We start from the raw sequence: 21,519 nt of genomic DNA on the forward strand, positions 1-21,519 counted from the left end.
ATTTCTCGTAATATTTCATTTTCGGAGCACAACTTTTTAATTTCAAAGAGGCTAAATCTTGGCCATATTTGGCTGTTTAGAACAGAGCTCTAATATCACCACTTCAATAATATATATATATATAAACATTTTTTTCCTTAAAACATTTTTTTCCTTATTCACTTAGAAAATATATATATATAATTCGATCTTCCCTTATTACTAACATTTATTCAATTATAAATGTCAGATCAAACATATTTGTAATGATCACTTGATTTCGACTCTTAGATATCGCTTGATTTAATTTTACAATTAAGATTATTAACAAATATTAAATCTAACCATTACATCCTTATCAGACCGCTAAATGGTATTAAACAATCATGATTGATCTGACCGTTCATCGCTGCAAGTGCCCCATAAAAAGCATCATAATAAGCATCTTAAATCTTAGAGCATTCATAGCAATCTCACTATAACTGTTTTTGTTCCATATATGTAGGAAAAATCTCAAAAAAAACCATAAAAATGGGCTGGCAGCAGCTTCCCTACTTGTTCCCTAAATACCAGGAATGTTACAGTTCTATCCAATACATTGGGTAAAACTGTAGCATACCCAATGCATATTAAAATGAAAAAAAAAAAAAAAAAATACACTCTCTCTCCTATCTCACAAGTCCCTATACGCTCAACATGTTTTCTACACGCAACATCAAATCATTATCCTTTCTTCCCGAAATTTCCACACAATTGCAAACTCCATTTCTGCAACCTTCACCTTCACACTTTCATCATCTTTGCACATCATTTGCAAGAGAGAGTATACTGAAGAGGGCCAGAATGAGATTGAGAGAGACAGAGTGAAGAACTGACTCTGATGCCATGGCCGTCGTCAAATACTTGAATGAGTTTGAGGCCGTCATCCTTGGCGACGACGCTTATGGAGGTGGAGTGGGTGTCGATGATGTTCTCCACCAGCTCCTTGACGACGGATACTGGCCGTTGGATCACCTCTCCGGTAGCGATGTGGTTGACCACAGACTTTTCCAAGCGGTGGATTCTAGGAGGCTCTTTTGGCCGTGGCTCTTCTTTGGTTTCTATCACGAGAGGCTCAATGTCGCAATCGCCACAATGAGTTTCCATGGTCTAGACTTGAGAGACAAAGAAAGTGAGCCAGGGAGTGAGTGAGTGGGACTTGAAACATAGGAATGGTTTTTTGATGAGTCAGACCATGTCAATGGGCCTCTTTCTTTCAGTTAGTTCCAGCCATAGTGGGTTTCCATGGTTCAGACTTGAGAGACAGAGAGAGTAAGCCAGGGAGTGAGTGACGCAATAGAATTTAAAAGAAAGTGGAAATTATAAGAAAAACCTTTGCTAACCTAGAATCTCACTAAACTAACAATAGGGGAGAAGGGATCAAAGTCTCACTGGCCTTGGCAGAGTCTCACTACCAAAAGAGCAGATGAATCACATCTCCGAGGAACAAACCTATTTTTTCATCAATCATAATCTGTCTATTACAATAGAACATTATGCTTAAATAGCTTCATAACCCTAACCCTAACGTGACTGACTTTAGGTCAAGCTCATTATTAAATTACAAATAACTTCAAACTTTGGTTAAACCCATCATTAAATTTCAAATATAACTAATAATCTCAATAAAAGTAAATGACCAATTTATTCTTGTCTCATTCTGCATCAGTGAGAGAGTGAGACTTGAAAAGTATTGATAAAATAATAAAGAATAAAAAAGTATAAAGAGGAAGCTATTGTAGGGTGCATTTTAATAGGAAAGCAAAGAGTAGTTTTGTTCCCTATATAAACTTGACCACTTCTATACGTCTAGTCAAACTTCATTCGCTCTTTTTATCCTTCTCTTCTTTTCTTAGTTGAAATTATGACCAACGACTTCAAACAAACCTAAAAGATGCTAAATAGGTATTGACAAATTAAAATTAAGAACCACATACAATATTACCAAATATCGAACCATAAAACAAATCAAACACACAAATTTTGATGATGAAATTAAAATATTTTAAAAAACTATTTAAAAGTAAAATCATCTCGAGCAAACAAGCCTATGAACTCATTTACTATAGATTACATACAATTGATACTTACACAACTTTGTAATTAAACCCGAAGTGTATTTCAACAAATAACACGTTTGTCTCTAACATAGTAGCTATATAACTCAAACCAATTCTTCTATCAAGTCTCCTTTTGCAATTCGAAACTCAGGTGAATTAAGGTTTTTAGGAATTTGTGTGATTTAAACAAAGTTTAACATATATATAAAATTGAAGGCATATGGATGCAAGAGGTCTATATATATTAGCACACTGAACAATGACCTTAGGGTTTATATATAAAAAATCCCGCACTCCGAGGTTTATATAGACAGTGGGAAAACCCAGTCTTTTGGTACAACCATACAAGTCAGCTATTGAAAAAAAAAATTTTAGGTAGCCCTTTGATGTGGTCGATCCAACCAAACAATTTTGCCTAGCTAAGATCTTCCTTCTGTTCAAACGGTGTCCCACCAAGTAACACTGAAAGTGCAAGACTTTTGGCGTTAGACTTTGACCAACCGTGGAACTAACCAAACAATACTTGGACTTCCAATCAATGTACTTGAATGCATTAGTTCGGGCATGAGTCCTACTGTCCTTATGATTGGATGGTTATGGAAACCCTCTTTTTGTGCTTTGAATTAAAGTATCATGTTTCGGACATGGTGCGATCGCCTTACCGACCGGATGGTTATAGAACATAAACTTTTTTTTTTATTATTCAAATATAGAAAAAGGGTTAGATGGGATCAAACAACTATAAAGGGGTGGGCACCCCAACAATAGAGCCCAAACGGAAAAGGCAGCACAGATATAAGCACAAACAGTAGGCAACGGTTTTATCTATGATTCCAAAAGAACAATAAACAAGCTGGGCCTTTATAGGGGCCGCATAAGGCAGTGACAAATGGCAAAATGACTCAATGAAGAGTCTCAATCAGTAAAGGCAACTCACTGAGGTGGTTGTTGTTGGAGAGACACTACCAAAAAGCAGAAAGGATCCGTGGAGGAAAATAGAAACCCGGTTATAAAAGTCTCCACCAACATATTAGAACTCAAAGGAGGTAGGAGACGGTAACCCAAACAACAAAATAAAATAGCAAAACACCAACAGAAGTACCGAAAAACACTAGAGATACAAACAAAAACCAAAAACAATAGCATCGACGAAGGAAGATGATGAAATCACAATTCGGAGAGGCCACACTCCGGTGAAGGGGATCCACAAGCTAGCACGTGGTGGCCGGACGGCGACGTGGTGGGAGACAGAGAGGTCCAGGAACATAAGGGTGGGGCGCATCTGAGTGCAAGGCTGACAAAGGTTTTCAAATCTAGTCTTGAAAGATTAAGATATGTGAAGTACTTCATTAGATCTGTGAAGCAGTCAGCAAGGGGGAGAAGAGCTGGGGAGAAAAGTATCATAGCAGCAAGGGATGGCAGGCTAGTGGTTGAGGCGGAGCTGCAACAGTGTTTTTTTTTTTTTTTTTTGGAGAAAATAGAGATAATACCTAAGGAAAAAACGAGAAAAACTCAGGGAGAGCAAACAAGGAAAAAAATAGGGAAGAGAAGAGCGAGGGGATGAGAACCATTCCTCCTCCCTTGGAAAACCACAGGAGGTGGAGGAAGAGCCTCACTTAGAGGGAGTAAGCCCTTAGAGAGAAGATAGACGTTCTCTCTCATGTAAGAGCATCTCCGGCAAGTGGCCAAATCCTTCAAAATAGTCAAATTTGACTATTATTAACACTTTCTATTCTCCAGCAAACGAGCTAAAGTAGTATTTTTTCTTAAAATATGAACAGTGAATAGGCATATCTGCCTATTCACTATTCACACAACAAATCTTTTTTTATTTTTTATTTTTCCCTCTCTCCCCTCTTTCTCTCACTCTCCTTCACTCAACCAAAAGCCCTGTACATTTCGTCTTGTCTTCAACAGAGAACTCGATTGGGAGAGGACGAGAATCACAAAGAGAACGTGAGAGAATCATGCGAGAGAGATGGCGGACCCGCGATCCAGCTACGGCGAAAATTTTCATGGGTATGCCTTATTTTGGCCAAAAATTTCAGGCAGTTTTGATGGGGGTTTCAACCCTCTTCATTTTTCGTTTGGTAATCACCGAATGGTTGTGAATTGAAGTTTGATTTTTTGGTGTGTTTGTTTGCAAAGTTTGGGTAGGTGATTGGGTTTTTTGTGTTGAAATTTCTTGGGTGTCTTATTGCCAATGTAAAAGGGGGTAAGGATCTATGGAGGATTGAGATAGTTGTTCACTTGCTCTGCTACTTCATAAGCTAGAAGTTCATGGATGAGCACCAGAAGACTGCTGCAATGGGGGTTGGAGATGGAGAAGGAGACAAAAGAGAGATAGAAAGAAAATAAAAAAAAAAAATTGAAAAATAATATTTAAAGAAAATAAATAGTAGAATAGAGAATTTATTGGAGTGTTTTTAAGAAAATGAGTAGCTAAAGTAGATATTTGTACTTTTTTAGTATCTATGTGGGAAAAAATCTTGTAGCTTGGATGAGCAAAAAACAAGCCTCTATATCTTTCTCCACTGCTGAGGCTGAATATATTGCTGCGGGTAGCTGTTGTACCCAATTACTATGGATGAAGACACTACTAGGCGACTACGGATTCTCTCAAGATACTATGATTATCAATTGTGATAATACTAGTGCTATCAACATCTCCAAGAATCCAGTTCAGCACTCTCGGACCAAGCACATCGATATCAGATATCACTTCCTGCGTGATCTTGTGGAATCCGAGGTAGTATCTCTCTCTTTCATCCCCATTGACAACCATTTGGCTGACATTCTTACCAAACCTCTAGATGGTAGCAAGTTTAAGTCTCTCAGAAAAGCCATTGGTGTTTGTGCCATGTCCTAGACATGTTTTTCCATGCTAGGATGAGATTTGTCTTGTCCCCTGATAGCATGATGTTGTTTTTGTTTTAATAAAAAATAATAATAATAATAATAATTTGGGAGTTTTGTAACAGGTTGGTCCTCTTTAAGGTGTTAGCTATCTCATGTATTTTATTTGGGTTATTAGTTCATTATGCATTGATGAATTATTCTTACATATGGTTGAGAACATAAGTCTGACATATGCAAAGTTTTCCTGCTCACTTGTAATGATTGATAGTTTCTTTCCTCATGCGATGAAAATGTGCACTATCCTCGACTCCCCTAAAGGTACATCTTTCCTTATCTGACTTTTTGTTTCTCGAGTTTTTGGATAAGAGAAGAGGTCTTTGATAAGATAGTCAAATTGACCACATGCTAGTTGAACCTAGAACCTAAAAATTCTGGCATTCTCTCTAGGTTGCAGCACCATAAGAATCAAGTAGTAAAACTTATGAATTCTGTGCTCTCATTTGTATGCTCGCTGTTTATGTGCTAATTTTGCAATATGCCTTACCCTCTATGTGCAAGTAAAAATTTACCTTGTCCTTCATGGTACAAATAAAACAATTGTGTGCTGCATCTTAAGGGGAGTGTATCAGATGAGGGTGACTAAGCCCTAGTAAGTTATAAGATTTGACTTTTGACTTATCTTTTACTGATTTTCTCTCTTATTTAGAAAATCTAGTTGCTTTTTGTCATATCAGTGATAGTCATACCTTATGGGGAACGTCTTCACACACCCACACATTGCATGAACTAAGATCTATTTTCATTATTATGTTTGCAGCGGAATCTTTGCTTATCCTTGTCTATCGACTATATGTTTGCATAATTCTGACATACTCTTTGACTATTTTCTCAGACAGGGATACATGCGTATGCTATTGTACTTGTGAAGGACCTAACCACGCTGCTCTTCTCTCTCTGCTCAGCTTGATGTTTCCTTATTTAGTCATTTTTCTTGTTTTTAAAACTTGTGGACTTTATTACTCTGTTTACCCTAGTCCTTCTGAGACTGTTAGGGGGAGTAATTTTTGTTGTGGTTAATTTTTATTACTTTGTTTTACTCTTTGTAATTTTGTGAAAAAAAGGGGAGTAATTTTTCTTTTTTGGATCGGGATTGTATTTTTAACCAGTCAAGTGATTTTTGTCCCAGAATGGCCAAATGGGGAGTTTGTTAGTTTGTAATTGGCCACATTTTGTTGAACAAAATCACTTCGTTGTAAAGATGCTTTTTAACAAGGATTCCACTATTTAGAGTACTTCAAGAAGATTCTGCGCAGATTACAAGTCAGAAAATTTGATTCCTTGTCAGCCGTCTGGATGACGTGTCATCTCGTCCGGACGTCCAGCTATCCAAAGCTTCAGCCATCCGGACGACGTGGATTCCCCTCCGGACCATCATCTGTGTCGAGAAGCTTCGAACTGCTTCAGCTTGCATCCGTTCGGACGTTTCAGCAGCCCATATGGACGACTCTCAGTATTCGACCAAGCTTCAGATTTTCTTTCCAAAATCAAATATGGGAAGATTGCTGCAACCGTCCGGACGACGTGGATTCCCATCCGGACGCGCTACTCCTTAAGGCAAGTTTGCAATTCAAACTCAACCGTCCGGACGCCGGTCTACCATGGTCCGAACACGCGTATGACAAATATGAAAATTGCGTGCAGAAGATCACCCATCCGGACGACCATCCTCCTGGTCTGGACGTGCGAAGCCTCTATATGGAAATTACTTGCAGCGGACGTGCGACCGTCCGGACGACAGTGCCTCACTATCCGGACGCGGCTCTCAAACAGGAAAGATTTTCAGCGAAAATCTCAGAATTTTGGTCGCACAGTTGTCTGTTCGGACGGCCCATGACCACTGTTTGGACGACACCCAGCTTTATCAAGCCAGACGCTCATTTGAGTCCTCAGCCTATAAATCGAGGCCACTGTACTTGAGAATTGCAAGAATTCGGTATTGAATTCCATTAGAGCTTAGAGAGTTACTTTGTGAAGTTATTGAGCTGATTTGTTCTCTCTAAAGTCGTTGTTGTATGTGTTGTTGCTGCGCTTAAACTGAAGTCTATCTTAGGGGTCGGCCCTAAGGTAAAAGATTCCATTGAAAACCCATTCAGGTAGGAGACTTGGTTGAGAGGCGTTCATGTTAGGCTACACGTTAGAGTGCAATGTACGACCACTGCATCAGGGGTGTGTGAGTGCTACTATCTTGTAGGTAGTCTTGTCTTCTGAATAGTGGATATTTTGGGTTTGGCTGCCCCGGAGTGGTTTTTCTCATATTGAGTTTTCACTTCGTTAACAAAAATTCTTGTGTTATTTATTTTCCGCATTATTTTATTAACACATTGTGCACACACACACACTTGCCTTTATTTTTAGAAGTTAATTTCATTTTTCAAAAACATTTAATAACTTAATCGATATGCTAACAATTAACCATTAAGAACCTTATTCTTATACCAAGCTTAATTTTAACGGTAAATTAGCCAACATATAAATTAACACTAATGAAGGATATAGTGGGTGTTAGAGTATATCAGGAGAGAAAGAATTCAAGGTACAGTTGAAGACTATTACCTACCCACAGTTAAAGACCGTGACCTAACTATAGTTGAAGACTATCACATAGTCACAGTTAAAGACTGTGACATAGCTACAGTTGAAGTCTATCACTTAATTAGCCACAATTACCTAGTTGTAGTTTATTTATACTATCTAACTTTCCTATAAATAAGAATCTGTTATAATATTGTAAACATCACTCAAAGAAATAAAAACAAAATATAGCTCTTTGGACTTTACCTCTTGATATACCCTAGGAGTGGGACTATCCTTTTCTTTTTGACAAAGTATAGGGTGGGGACAGATATAAAAAGGGAACTAGAATTACTAAGAAACCACGGTAACCACCTAATACTTATAAGACTATATTTCATATTTATAAAAGTAATCTAGACGGTGGAGATAAAAATGTAAATTACATTCCTCTTTCTTTTTCTTTTTCTTTTTTCTTTTCTTTTTTTTTTTTTTTTTGTTGTTTTTTCCTAGCAAATAACACAAGCAAGGCATCAAAAAAAAAAAAAAAAAAAAAAAAAAAAAAAAAAAAAAAAAAAAAAAAAAAAAAAAACAAGGCAAAGCAAGAAAACCAAAAAGAAAAAGAGAAAAAGAGAAAATCAGCACAATTAAACAAAGACCGAATCTCGAGCCACAACATTTCCAAAAGCAAGCCAAATACAAATAACCCCACCGACACATGAAATTTAATGCTAAAATATTTTAAAATACCGGATTAAAGTCAATTGAGAAAACCCTAAGCCATTTCATTGGTCATGATTTAATATTCTTGTATTTAAGCATCTAAATAATATTACATCACCTAATTTTTTTTTAATGACATTCTAATATATTTATAGTGACACATTATTTACACAGTTAGATATAATAACATTATTATTTAATATATATATATATAAACAAGGTTAAATCTTGATTATAAAATATAGAGAAATATTATTTTGTATTCTCCCAACATATTCAGCTGACGTTGCATACTCAATCTATCCTTATTCTTTTTTTTCTTTTTTTTTTTTTTCCTTTTTAATTAAAATTAATCTAAACGTTGAAGAAAATGCAAAATAACATTTATGTAAAATGTATCCTTTCGGATTAGGATTTGGTACAATTTATAAGAAATTAGAGATTCTCAAATTATATAAATTAAAGTCGTTTCTTACATTGAACGGTTTGTAAAATGCTACATATTAAAAATGTATCATGTTACTAAGGCATTGAAAAAAAAAAAAAATGATTTCAAAAGGCATTTTCTTCACTTTTAAAAATAATTTTTTCCTTAATAAACTAAAAGGTATTTTTTTTTGGCTCAAAGCCTTTCTACAATATAAATTGCAAAAATTTATTAAAAATATAATAATTTTTTTTAACCTTTTTAATAGATAACATTTTTCACACCTTAATTTACATAATTTCAGAAATTTCAATTTTGGGATCCTTATCCTATCAAATAGCGGTCAAAAAATAAAAGCACCGTAATCATTTTAAAATTTAAACAATATATTGTCACCCTCGAACCATGCAAAGTGAAGAGGCATGAGCAATCTATCTATCTACCTGCCTCTTCGTCTCCCTCGCCGTCATCTGACGCTTGGATTTTCCTGTTCAAATTCTGACACGGCCCTTCTACTTCTGTCTACATAAGCCACTCGCTCTCTCTGCCATAATTCGACGCAAAGAGAAGGAGAAAGATAGGAAGAACCATAAGGGCTATTCCCAGAGAGAAAGAGAACTCACATGGGTGTGCCGTCGTTCTATCGGTGGTTGATAAACAAGTACCCGAACGTTGTCGTTAAAGCTACTGAAGATAAAGGAGACTTCATCGACACCTCCTTGCCAAACCCTAATGGCATAGAGTTTGATAATCTCTACCTCGATATGAATGGGATTATCCACCCCTGCTTCCACCCCGACAATGATCATGTTCGTTCTTTTTTCGCCTTTTTTTTTTTTTTTTGGTATTGTATTCTGCTTGTTATATATATACATATACATATATAGTATATTTTTGTATTTTTGTTTAATTTAAATAAGGTTAAAGAGATTTTTTGTTTTCTTTCTAGTAAATAACTTCTTTGTTTTATTGTCATATTTAATTTGTTCATCAGCCTTGCCCTCCAGAAACGTTGGAAGATGTATTCAATAATATCTTTGAGTACGTTGACAACCTTTTCAGTATCGTAAGACCACGGAAGATACTTTATATGGCGATAGGTGAGACTCTGTTTTGTTTGAATCTCATGGAAATGCTTTGCCTTTAACTTCATCACTTCACGTTCTGAAATTTTCCTCAAAACGTAGATGGAGTTGCTCCACGAGCCAAAATGAATCAACAACGATCTAGGCGTTTTCGGACTGCTAAGGACAGGGAAATATCTGTGAGTTTTCTCTCATCTTGAGTCTGTCTGAACAATGTAGATTTTTATTTTTATTTATTTATTTATTTTTTTTTATGAATATAAGGAAACTTTCATTTAACAATTGAGACTAATACGAGCAATCAGCCAAGACAGCTGAAACAGAACAAAGGAGCACACGAATAAACACAGAACAAAACTGCAAATATTACGTAGCAAACAGAGTGTCATCATAGATTTCTGCTTGCTGCTTGATAGATAATTGTTTTCTTTTATCTTCCTGTTGTTTACTATATAGGAAGCAGAGGAAGAGAGGCTAAGAGGAGAGTTTGAAATGGAAGGAAAATTGGTTCTTCCGAAACATGAATCTGAAGTTTCAGATTCCAACATAATCACTCCAGGCACAGAATTTATGTACAAATTGTCAGAGGCCCTCAGAAGCTATGTTATTTCACGTATAAACAGTAATCCAGGCTGGAGGGACATCAAGGTTTGGTCTATATCTGCCTTCTTTTTGAGAATTAACTTCGTTAAAACCAAGATAACAATCGTATAAGAGAAAACATACTAGAAGAGATGCTATTAATTTATAATAGTAGATTATTATTATTTGTGTACTACTGTCATACATGCAACTGGATACATAGCAATAAAACAAGTCATTGATCAGCACTTGTGTTTTTTAAAAATGCTGATCATTTAAGCGATGATTTTAGTATCACGTTTTTCTGTAGTATGTCACTCATATATATATATATATATATATATCCTGTCATTATTCATTTGATCCTTTAAATAGGTTATTATTTCTGATGCCAATGTTCCTGGTGAGGGAGAACATAAGATAATGTCTTTTATTCGACAACAGCGAAACGTTTGTACTGGATATAATCCAAATACGAGGCACTGCCTTTATGGTCTGGTATGAGAACTCTGCTGGCTTCTGTTGTTTGTAATTGTCATTGAGAAGCTAGGAGGCTATATATATATATGCCTCCTAGCTTCTCCCTTTTGTACCCCTTTAACTTTTCATCACTTAATTTTGATATGATATTGCATGCAGGATGCTGATCTGATAATGCTTGCTTTAGCTACACATGAAGCTCATTTTTCAATTCTGAGAGAGGTGAATTTGAATCATTGTTGTAAATTTAGATATAATATACCTTAATGACATGTGATATGGGTTGCAAGATTGAGTTGTTACCGGCCACTTGGGGCCTGTATTTTCAATTATTGTAATGTGTATCAAACTTGAGTGACGTATTCGGTCATCTCCCCAAGTTTTCTATTCTTTTTTTTACTAAAGCCCGTTTGTTTTGATGTAAAATATTTTCTAGAAAAAAGTTTTTAAAGTTTAAGTGTTTGGCGCTGCTTAAAATATCAGAATCAGACTCCATCTTAAGAGATAAGTCCCAACACGTGAAATGTTTAGTTGAAAATGTGAATTGAATGACAAAGAAATGGTTTAAACCCAGGACATCTGCTTTGATACAACGTTATAATCACCGCTTGTCTTAAATTCTTAAACTAACAAGAATTGATGAATTTAATCATGGTATCATTTCACATGTATTCTTAATCTTCACTTCTTCCTATATATCTGGAATACAGGACGTGCTAAAACAAGAGTGTCAACCAATCCATGGAAGTTCAGTGAAGCAAAGGGCATGGTTTAAAGATATTAATTGCATAGAAGAAGGATGGTCTAAATCTTCTAACAGGGTCAATGCAACTGCATCTTTCATTAAAAAGCCATATGAGGTAACATGATTCACCTAATTAAAAATCCTTTAATTTATCCAAAAGCTTTCATAATTGATAATCTCCTTGTACATTTTTGTTTCTGTTCCGTTTGCAGTTTCTACATGTATGGATTCTGAGGGAATATTTGGAGCTTGACATGAAAATATCTGAACCTCCACCCAATGTGAAGATCGATTTTGAGCGGATAGTTGATGACTTCATTTTCTTGTGCTTTTTTGCGGGCAATGATTTCCTACCCCACATGCCTTCTTTAGAAATTCGTGAGGTCTTTCTTGTAGCCTTTTTAATTTACACCAGAAGACATCCCTTGAGATTCATGTGGACTACTAGGAATTTTAAACATCAATTTTTTGAAATAAATATTTCGAATTGTTAATTGTGATATGAAAAGTAATTAAATTGTTAATGCCATTACTCTTGATGCAATGCATATAAAGTAAACTACTCTAAAAGAATTAAAAATGGATGTCTTAGAAGAAGACCTAATTTGAGTGATACATGTGCATTTATTAATTCGATTTGTGATTCTATTTTATATAGATTTTGGATTACTAATTTTTGTAGTAAGATTATTTGTAACAATCCTTCTTATAGGGTGCTATCGATTTATTGATGACTGTTTACAAGGAGGAGTTCAAGAACCTTGGTGGCTATCTTCTTGACATGAGCAGGGTAACATATAACTCTCACATTGTTGCTTCTTTCAAATCCTGGTTGCAACTGTTAACCTTAATTCTTTTACCAATTACATGATGTCCAAAAGCTTGTTGAAGATAAAAGAAAAGGATATATAAAACTGTCCAGAGTCGAGAAGTTCATTCTTTTGGTCGGCTCATATGAAGAGAAAATTTTCAAGAAAAGATCAGAAATTCGCGAGCGTAAACTTAGAAACCTTTGCATGTATTCAGATAATGTGAGTCACTTTTTTTTTTACTTTCTTTTTCCAATTATATTTCAATCAGCACCAACGTACGTATCATGCATTCTACTCCAAAACTAATGGATCTGATTCAATATGTAACATGCCTTTCTAGCAAGATGAAAATGAATTTGGCGATACGTTAACGTTGATTGGTACAAGGAGCAATTTCCATTCATTATCCAGTGAGAAAGCTCCAACTTTCAGAGATTCAGCAGAAAGTTCGACATTATCACGTGGGTATGGGAGTGCCGATGCTTCCGAGGTAAGTCATAATTTTCAAATTAGAAAAAGAAATGGCTTGGTTTCTTATTGTTTTTTGGAGGTGGCTTTTATTTGAAAAAGTGTTTTGACATGTGATAAAGGAATTGAATATACTTATTCTTCTGCTTTTGAATTGATTAAGAGAAACTAGGGCTTGTTCAGGTGTTAGTTGTAGTTTCTTATATTTTTCTCTCAATCATGTGTTAGACAATATCTCCTCAACCTCTCCATCGCATCATCAAGACCAAATCAGATCATCCAATCAGGAAAGACAAATCCCACTAATCACTCACGACAGGAACCAAATCACCTAAACAAGGAAACTACCTCAATCCCGTATATTCTGCACTCTGCAAGGAAACTCATGCTGCTGCCAAATACCATGCAAACCAAGATGGCAACTCCAAGTCTACAAGAAAACTTAATCTCATTCCTGCTATCGACAGATTGTCTCCAACGTTCATATCTCTGTGCATTCCGTGTATAAATATTGTAACACTCACTGTGAATAATATCAAGCATTCTTTGCATCTATTTTCAAGTTCTTACATGGTATCAGAGCAACCCTAAAGCTCACGCCTTTTTTTTTCGATCCTATGGCATCCTCCTCTTCTGCTACCACCTATGTGTTCCCTAACCTCACTCCTTTGGTTTCCCTCAAACTCGAGGGTCCAAATTATATCACTTGGTCTTTTACAGTTGTTCCAATACTGAAAAGCCACGATCTCATGGGCATCGTTGATAGATCCGAACCGTGCCCACCTCAATACCTTCCTTCCACTGCTGAAAAGGAAGAAGTCTCTGTGAATCCTGCCTTTTCCCTTTGGGTTAAGAAGGATCAATTTATCCTCAGTTGGATAAACATTACACTTGCTGAAAGTGTCCTCTCCACCATCTATGGTCTCCAGACCTCTCATCAAGTTTGGAAGTTTCTGGCCACCAAGTTCGCCTCTCCATCTCGCACCAGGATTGCCCAACTTCGTCGACAATTGCAAACCCTCCAACAAGGTTCCAAATCCTGTGCCGAATACGTGAACTTTGCCAAACTTTTGGCTCATCAACTTGCCACCGTGGGGAAGGCCATCGATGACGATGAACTCATCACCTACATCTTAGGTGGTCTACACCCCTCCTTTAATCCGTTCGTGGTCTCTCTCTCCCTTGCCACTAGGGACTCCTCTCTCACTGTTGAGGACTTCCTTACCGAATTGCTATCCATTGAACAACTTATTGACAATCAACAACAATCAATTGGCTCCGACTCCTCTGTTGCACTGCTCTCACACAAGTCAACCTCCACCTCTGCCCCAAGGAAGCATCGCCCCCCTTCTCGCCCCTCCACCACTCGGCGCTTCCCTGCGCCTGTCCAGGCTACATCCCGGACTCCTCCACCACAACAATTTTCTCCCCGCGGTCCCAGCACTCGCCATGCTACCTCTGCTCCTCGGTACTCTCCTTGCCAGATTTGAGGTAAGACAAGCCACCGTGCCTTGGACTGCTTCCACCGGATGGACTACGCGTACCAGGGGCGTCATCCTCCTGCCCAACTTGCAGCCATGGTGGCTCATAACTCTGACCAACCAGAAGACTCTACCTGGTATGCCGACAGTGGCTCTAATCACCACCTCACACCTGCTCTAGAGAATCTCAATATCCATGAGCCTTACACTGGATCCGACACCATTGCAGTTGGCAATGGCTCAGGTTTGCAAATCACCAACACTGGTTCTCTCACTTTCAATACACCCACAGCAAAGTTACATATGCCCCGTATATTTCACTGCCCTCAAGCCCTTGCAAATCTTTTGTCCATTAATCAATTCTGCAAGGATAATCACTGCTTTTTTATTCTAACTGACTCTCATTATTTTATTAAGGACAAACTCACGGGTCTAACACTTCTGGAGGGCAAGAGTGAAGGAGGCCTTTACCCCATCAACACCTCCAAGGTTGTTCTCCCCAAAACTCGGCTGCTCAGTGCCTTGCTTGGTGTGAAGACCTCTGTCAGTGTTTGGTATTCCCGCCTTGGCCATCCTTCTTCTTCTATAGTTCATGATCTTTTGAATAAACATCACTTACCATTCACTGGGTCCTTCTCCAATAAAGAAGCGTGTGAGTCTTGTCAATTAGCTAAGAGCAAGCAACTCCCATTTCCCTCTTCCCTTTGTGTATCTACTGCACCTTTGCAGTTAATTCACACCGATGTTTGGTGCTCCCCAGTTGTATCTCTAAGTGGTTTTCGCTATTATGTTATTTTTATTGATGATTATTCACGCTATTCTTGGTTATATCCTTTATCTCTTAAATCTGATGTGTATGTTACTTTCCTAAAGTTTAAATCCTTAGTGGAGAATCAATTCTCTTGCAGCATTAAACAATTACAGTCCGATGGGGGTGGTGAGTTTCTCTCTAAGCACTTCACTTCTTTTCTTGAAACTAATGGAATTTTCCATCGTATCAGCTGCCCATATACAGCTCAACAGAACGGACTAGCTGAACGAAAGCATCGCCATGTCGTCGAAATGAGACTCTCGCTGCTTGCACAATCTGGACTTCCTCAGACCTACTGGGTTGAATCATTTCTCACGGCTGCCTTCCTCATCAACAGGCTGCCAACACCACTTCTGCAGCATAGCTCTCCCTACTTCATGCTCTTTAATCAAACCCCCGATTACTCATTACTTCGCACCTTTGGTTGTTTATGTTATCCTCTATTACGCCCTTACACTTCTAACAAATTGATGTTTCGCAGCAAACGGTGCATCTTCTTGGGCTATGGCATGCAATACAAGGGCTATCGGTGTCTTGACCCCATCTCCAACAAGGTCCTCATCACCAGACATTTGGTGTTCGACGAATCCACCTTCCCTGCCAAACTAGCTTCTCCCATCTCCCCTGCTACCCCTTCCTCTGGCCCTGTCCTCCTCCCTGCTGATGCCATTCCTCCTGCCCTTCAGGCCACCATCACTTCCCCTCTCCCCACCTCTGCTCCCTCACTGGCTCATCCCTCCCCTGCCTCCCCACCTGCTCCTCCCTCTCCTCCTCCCAGCTCCCCTCCTTCCTCCCCAACCCAGGTTGTCTCGCCTCCACCTCCTCCTTCCCATCCTGTTCCCCTCCAGGCCTCCTCCCCTCCGGCCCCCCCTCCCCCTTCCCCTGATCCTCTCCCTATGGTCACCCGCTCCAGAACCGATTCCCTCAAGCCCAAAGACTTCTTGGATTATAAACTCTATTACTCCACCCGTCATCCCCTTAAGGCTCTTTCCACTGTCGTCACCCCTGCTGAGCCATCCTGTTACTCTCAAGCTGCCTCCTCCCCGGATTGGCGTGCTGCTATGGGCCAAGAATTCGATGCCCTCCTTGCCAATGGCACTTGGACCCTCTGCCCTCGCCCCCGGCATCACAACATCGTCCGCAACAAGTGGGTCTACAAAATTAAGCGTCGGCAAGATGGCTCCGTTGAGCGGTTCAAAGCACGCCTTGTTGCAAAAGGCTTCGATCAACGCAGTGGTATTGACTTCACTGAGACCTTCAGTCCTGTCGTCAAATCCACTACCATCCGTGTGGTTCTCGCCATTGCTATTCACTTCAATTGGTGCATTCGGCAGCTTGACGTATCCAATGCGTTCCTCCACGGCCACCTCACCGAAGATGTGTTCATGGAGCAGCCCCGTGGCTTTGTGGACCTTGCTCACCCTCACCACGTCTGCAGACTACATAAGGCCATCTATGGCCTCAAACAGGCACCCAGGGCCTGGTTCACTCGCCTCTTTCAAACCCTCCTTGATATTGGTTTTCACTCATCCTCAGTTGACTCCTCTCTCTTTACCTATTTTCACTCTAATGTTACTTTGTATCTCCTTGTGTATGTAGATGACATCCTCCTCACTGGCACTGATCCTGCTGCCTTGCACTCCATCATCGCCAAGCTTCAGTCCGTGTTTGCTATGAAGGATCTTGGCGACCTCGGTTTTTTTCTTGGCAGGCAGGCCCATTGTGATTCCCATGGCCTCCACATTCGGCAATCCAAGTACATCATTGACCTCCTTCACAAATCCTCAATGGCGGGTGCCAAACCTTATGCCGCCCCCACTGTCTCGGGCTCCAAGCTCTCGGCCTCTGCTGGTGATCCACTATCCGACTCCGACACTACCATTTATCGCCAGGTGGTGGGTGCCCTGCAGTACTGCACCATCACTCGCTCAGACATTGCCTACTCCGTCAACCAGTTATGCCAGTTCATGCACTCTCCATCATCCACTCACTGGATTGCCGCCAAACGGGTGTTGCGCTATCTCAAAGGCAGCGTGGATCATGGCCTTCAGTTCAGCAAAGGCTCTCTCACTCTTGAGGCCTTCTGTGATGCCGACTGGGCCGGCGACCCAGATAGCCGTCGCTCGACCACTGGCTTCGGCGTCTTCCTCGGCCCTTGCCTTGTCTCCTGGTGTGCCAAGAAGCAGCCCGTTGTCGCTCGTTCAAGCACGGAGGCCGAATACCGTGCCCTGGCTACTGTCACCACTGAGGTCTACTGGCTCCGCATGCTCCTCAAAGACCTTCGTATCTCTCTCTCTGTTCCACCGACCATTTGGTGTGACAACATCGGCGCCCTTGCTCTCGCCTCAAACCCTGTCTACCACGCTCGTACCAAGCATGTCGAAGTCGACTATCACTTCATCCGTGAAAAGGTTGTCAACAAAGACATCCTCGTCAAATTCATCTCCACACACGATTAGCTTGCCGACATCTTCACCAAGGGCTTGACCTCCGCTCGGTTCTGCCTTCTTCGTACCAAGCTCAAGGTTCTCTCTGCACCACCTTTAGCTTGCAGGGGGCTGTTAGACAATATCTCCTCAACCTCTCCATCGCATCATCAAGACCAAATCAGATCATCCAATCAGGAAAGACAAATCCCACTAATCACTCACGACAGGAACCAAATCACCTAAACAAGGAAACTACCTCAATCCCGTATATTCTGCACTCTGCAAGGAAACTCATGCTGCTGCCAAATACCATGCAAACCAAGATGGCAACCCAAGTCTACAAGGAAACTTAATCTCATTCCTGCTATCGACAAATTGTCTCCAACGTTCATATCTCTGTGCATTCCGTGTATAAATATTGTAACACTCACTGTGAATAATATCAAGCATTCTTTGCATCTATTTTCAAGTTCTTACATCATGTACTTATCTTTATTAATAGATGTCCCATTTGTTTATATGCACAGAAAAATATATGTGGTTATTAATAGGTTACTTATTCTTCATTAGTTTCTTACTTTCCTTCTTGGTGTTGCAGATTGTTAAAAATACGAAAGAGTTGAAAGAAAAGCTAAAATCTAATCTTTGCAAGAACTCTGACCTTTTTAAGAATGGTCATTTGGGGTTAGACAAAGTACGAATCACTGCCTTCTAAAGCTTTTTCTTGTTCCTAGAGAGTTCTCTTTAGAAGACTCGTATGCATGTCTGTTCTAAGAAATGCCTGATGGTTTATGTTAATCCCATGCACAGGTGAGATTGGGGACTCCTGGCTGGAAGGAAAGATACTACAAAGAGAAATTTTCTGCAGAAACCTGGGGGGATATTGGAAACCTAAGAAAAGAAATAGTGAGCTTCTCTTACCATGAACTACTTTTTCTTGCAGTTTCTTTTATAACAACCCCTATTTCATTGTAATCTGATTGTGTATTAGTGATATAAGTGTTGCTGAAGATTAATTACATAATTGATGTTTCACTAAAGCCCCTGAAATTTTAGTTCTATGGTACTCAAGCCAGCTGTTTAAATAATACCCTTTGCGCTAGCTCCTTCCCTACATAAAATAATGTAGGACAAGTTGCAAAATAATTTCAACTGCAAGTAGCTTTTTCTCTTTAAATAAGAGTAGTAATACTAACAGAGTAGTGATAATAATAATAAGAGTAATAGGAATAGTGTGCAAATAATAAGAGTAGTGAGCAGGTAATATATAATAGTGAGCAAATAAGGGTTTGAGTTTGAAATTTTAAATAGTACGATTTAAAAATAACGATTTAAAAATTTGTGATTTAAAAAAGTGATTTTTAAAAGTTACATTTAGAGGAGTTTAAATTCTGCTCTTTAAATTTTTAACTTAATTATGTTGCTTGATTTCTTGAAGGTAAAGAAGTACACCGAAGGACTATTGTGGGTTCTTCTGTATTATTTTTCAGGTGTCCCGTCATGGTCATGGTAAGACAATTCTATAACATAAAGTTCCCCTTTTACAGTGCTACTTAATGATGCAATGCAACTTACTACAGGTTTTATCCATACCATTATTCACCATTTGCGTCAGATTTTAAGGGCCTTTCTCAGGTCAATGTAAAGTTTCAAAAGGGTTCTCCATTAAAACCATTTGATCAACTATTGGCTGTACTACCCCCACAAAGGTAGCAGACATTCCTGTTCTCTCCTTCATGTTGTATGTTTGTGTTGTATTTTTCATAAATAGGTAAATAAATTAAATGAATGTGCTCCGATGTAGTGCCCATGCGCTTCCTAAAGCTTACCAGGCTCTGATGACAGATGCAGAATCCAAGATTATTGATTTTTATCCTACTGGTAAAGTCTTATTTCTAGAGTTCGATAATTAAAACCAATGAATTTAATATAAAAACTGACTTTGATCTTTCTTTTATGCTTAGATTTTGATATCGATGTAGATGGAAAACGTTTTATGTGGCAGGTCTGCTTATGTTTCTTATATTTTGTCATGAGTATAAATTTGTAAAGCCTTTTTATAATGTCTTAAAAAGACACCTGCAACTTAGCAAGTGGTGATTTGCTCTATTTTCTGTTTCGAATTTAAGGGCATCTGCAAGCTCCCGTTTATAGAGGAAGAATGCCTTCTATCTGAAACTAAAGAATTAGAGAGGGGTCTACTGGTATTACACTTTATCCTGATTAATTTTTCAAACTTTATTTTCTACATAGATTTGAAGCGTTTTACCATCTTTTTTTTATAGAGGGTTGAAGCACTGAGAAACAGAAATAATGTTGATCAGTTATACGTGAGCAGCACACACATGATGGCATCCCAGATTTTGTTTTTGTCTCTTTCCCCAGATCAAAACAAAGTGGTTGAAATAGATACCAGTATGAGGTACGGTGGGTGGATTCTTGTGCTAGGTTACCTTTTCTTCTTCAGTTTTTAACACGTGCCCCTCTGTTTTCTTTTTTTAACTTCAGATTTATTATCATTGTTGTAATATTCTTGTTGACAAATGTAATATTCCCCACCGAATGAAATGATCAATTAAATTTTTATTTCTTCTTTTTTTTTACCTGTCAGTGATGGTATTTCCGGTTTTATTCATCTTTCTAACGAGGATACCGAAATTGTTCACTCGGAAGTCCATAACAGCATTGGAGAGAACTATGTCTTGTAAGGAAACAACATTAAAAGCACATTTTTTCTGTCTTGTTTTCTTTTTTGTATCCTCTGATATCACTTCTATTGTTGTTGCAGATGCGTGTCTTTTGAGATGCGTGATGTTGGTGTGCTTATTCCCCGCTTACTTGATGGTGTTATCCTTCCAGACAAGGTACTTCATTTATTTTATTTTATTTTTACCAAAAAAAGAAAGAAAGAAAGAAAGAAAGAAAGAAAGACAAACCATTCACAGTAAAACCACAACATTATGTATGCAGAGTATTACCGATGGAGATATTAAGGAAACAGAACTCTGGCATGAATCCCAGGGCAACAAACCCTCCAACAAGTATGATATCTCAGTTCTTGATTACTATTTACAGTGCCTATTCTATTTGTTCCTATATTTGGTTGATGCAAAAGGGTGACATGGACGAGTGTTGCAGATTGCAGTACGAAAGATGTGGACAAACATATAATAGTAGCCCGAATTCTGCTTCAAGCTGGTCCTCTAAGGTGATACATGAAGGCTATCACAGGAGATTTAATACAGACTCATCTTCTGAGGTGATATATAAAGGTGCTGGTGATGGATGGGGCGCTGGTAGAGGTAAAGTGAATACTACTTCCAATATACCTAGCTCTTCTTTTGCCCAACAGAACTCAAATGAACGGGTCAGGCCACATGGAAGAGCTCAGTCGATGAACAATAATCATTGGCCGCCTAGAAATGGTGTAAAATTTTGTGCTACTCCTAGTTATCAAGGGAGGGGACAGCATGGTGCAACCGTTTCTCCGACTAATTACTCTTGGAAACGCAGTTCTGCAGCTACCAACTTTGTGCAGGGCCGAGGCAGAAGCCGACATGTTCAACATTCTTCTGTCGAGGAAAGTGGTAACTACTGAATGTAGATTTGAAATCACTGGCCTCATGCCCTATACGTTTGTGTGTAATGATATTCAATGGTGATGTGGGGGTCATTACATGCTGCTAATCTAGTGCTTAATTTGTAACATTTACCTTTTCTAGTTTCATGTTTTTTTTTTACTGATCGAGACTCCTGTGCTGACTAGTCGAAGCTGCTACATTTGTAACTGAGGCCTTTTGTGCCTGTAAAATGGTCTAGGTTGCTCTTCATGCCTGTAAAATGATTGATGGTGTGGTTGTCAGGATGCTTATTTCTTAACGGTTAGCATCAAAATGTTACTTAAAAATGTAAGATGCAAGTTATCAACGGACCCCATTCTGCATTGTTTCTCTTCATAATTATCTTCG

The 21,519-nt window shown here is 38.8% G+C and overlaps 1 pseudogene; it reads left to right on the forward strand.

The window, feature by feature from the left end:
* Positions 1-9,123: 9,123 nt before the first annotated feature.
* Positions 9,124-21,149, forward strand: LOC133876696 (5'-3' exoribonuclease 3-like; annotated as a pseudogene).
* The last annotated feature ends 370 nt before the right edge of the window (positions 21,150-21,519 follow it).

Source organism: Alnus glutinosa, chromosome 9 (assembly GCF_958979055.1).
Source record: "Alnus glutinosa chromosome 9, dhAlnGlut1.1, whole genome shotgun sequence".
Taxonomy (NCBI): Eukaryota; Viridiplantae; Streptophyta; class Magnoliopsida; order Fagales; family Betulaceae; genus Alnus; species Alnus glutinosa.